Below are 2432 nucleotides of genomic sequence, written 5' to 3'. Positions count from 1 at the left end.
ACGGGAATGAGTGGAAAACTGCTTTCAAGACTCACATTGGTCCTTTTGAATATCTGGTCATGTCGTTTGGCCTTTGTAATGCCCCTGCAGTTTTTCAGGCCCTTGTTAATGATGTCCTGAGGAACTTTCTAAACATCTTCGTTTTTGTCTACATTGACAACATCCTGATCTTTTCCAGAGATCTGGAAGAATATAAAACCCACGTAAAAAAGGTTCTTCACCACCTGCTAGAAAATGGCCTGAATGTCAAACCAGAAAAGTGTGAATTCCATGTTCCTTCAATCTCTTTTTTGAGGGTGGACAGGTGAAGATGGACCCAGCCAAGATCAAGGCAGTGATGGACTGGCCAATCCCTGAAACCAGAAAACAGCTCCAGCAGTTTCTAGGGTTTGCCAACTTCTATAGGAGGTTCATACGAAATTTCAGCATCATAGCTGCTCCTCTCTCTGCCCTAACCGAAAGCTGAGAAAGCCTTCTCTGAGCTAAAGACCCTATTCTCTAAGGCACCCATCCTTATCCATCCTGATCCCTCAGCTCAATTCATCATGGAGGTAGATGCATCAGATACTGGTGTTGGGGCTGTACTTTCCCAGCGGTCCCCAGCAGATAGTAAGCTCCATCCGCGCCTTCTTTTAAAAAAGATTCTCTCCTTCTGAGAGAAATTATAATATTGGAGACAGAGAGCTCCTACTCAACTCAACTCAAACTTTATTTATAAAGCACATTTAAAACAACCACGGTTGACCAAAGTGCTGTACAGGAATCACAGTTAAGGAACATAAGATAAAAGCTGAAGGCTAAAATACATAAACACATAAAAATAGAATAGGATAAATGTTTCAATTAAAGGCTAGAACAGGTGATATGTGGTCACGTTTACGTGTGCCAGTAAGGAGACGGGCAGCTGCATTTTGTACCAACTGCAGACGGTGCAAAAGTGAGTGGTCCAAGCCAGCCAATAAAGAGTTGCAGTAATCCAATCTTATATTAATAAAAGCATGGATTACGGTCTCCAGATCTTTTTGTGGCAGGTACCCTTTCAGTTTTGATAAAATTCTTAACTGGTAAAAGCTATTTTTTATGACGGAACTAACCTGGCGATCGAATTTCAGCCTGTCATCAAATATTACACCAAGATTTTTTACTGATGATCGAATGTTAGGTGTAAGAGGGCCCAAGAAGCCAGGGGGAAAAACTGCTGGACTACAACCAAACATTATAATTTCTGTCTTACTTTCATTCAGATTCTGAAAGTTTGAGGCCATCCATGATTTAAGATCATTTAAGCAGTTAGAAAATGACTGGATGGAATTGTTGGATTTTGAAGTTAAAGGAAAGTAGATCTGGACATCATCAGCATAACAATGAAAAGAAAGATTGTGATAAACATGTTCAATAATTATAAAATATAAGTACTTATTGATTAAAAGTAGACTGTATTTCTTGATAATATACCAGGAACTGGAAAACGCACTTCATTGCGTTTGTGCTAACAACCCCTCCTCCTGGAGCACACATTTCCCGTGGGTTGAATACGCCCATAATTGTCACATCTCTGCTGCCTCTGGTTTGTCTCCTTTCAAAGCGTCTCTTGGCTATCAGCCATCCCTCATCCATCTTCTTTTCCAGATATCGTCATCCCCTCTGTAAGAGACCACATAGAGGCTTGTCGCCGCATCTGGGACCAAACCAGAGCAGCCCTGAACTGCACAGCTGCCCAAAACAAGAATATCGCAGACCTCAGATGCGTCACTCCTCCAGTTTATTCTCCTGGACAACAGGTCTGGCTCTCGTCATAAAACTTCCCTCTTAAGGGGTGCTCCCGAAAATTGTCTCCTAGGTTTTTGGGCCCTTTTCCTGTCCAAGCTTTCATCAGTCCCACCGCTGTCCACCTCAGGCTCCCCTCTCACCTTCGGGTCCATCCCATTTTTCATGTCCCAAGTCAAGCCGGTGTCTTCCAGCCCTTTTCCTCTCCTAGAAGCCTTGCAGTCTCCAAGCCGGTTCTCCACTCAGTCCTCCTGGATCCATCCTCGAATGCTCACCTGCCTGTCCACCCTCTGGAGCTCTCAAGCCGAAACCCCCCATCTCAGCCAAACGCAATCTCTGTGGGCTCATCCAACCTCCTCCCCATCCACTCCTCTCTCCAAGGAACTGTAAGAAATCAGCATCCTCTCTTAATAACTCAGTTCCTCCTTCCAACTGATCTCTTTTCCCGTGCAGTTCCAGTCTAAGGGCCGGATCTATCAAAGGTTTGCGTGTGTAAAAACGTCAGCTATTTCACTGCGCACGCTAAAAAATGTACAAACTGATTTATCAACAGCGTGCTAAAAGGATTTGGTCTTTAAAACGTGCTAAATAGCACCTCTTATCCATTTAGTACTTTTTCTGCAAAAAATATATGCAATATGGGGCGTTTACAGGCAAAAGTGCGT

The sequence above is a fragment of the Cyprinodon variegatus genome, unplaced genomic scaffold (assembly GCF_000732505.1).
Source record: "Cyprinodon variegatus isolate N-32 unplaced genomic scaffold, C_variegatus-1.0 Scaffold855, whole genome shotgun sequence".
Lineage (NCBI taxonomy): Eukaryota > Metazoa > Chordata > Actinopteri > Cyprinodontiformes > Cyprinodontidae > Cyprinodon > Cyprinodon variegatus.
This window is presented reverse-complemented; position numbering follows the sequence as displayed.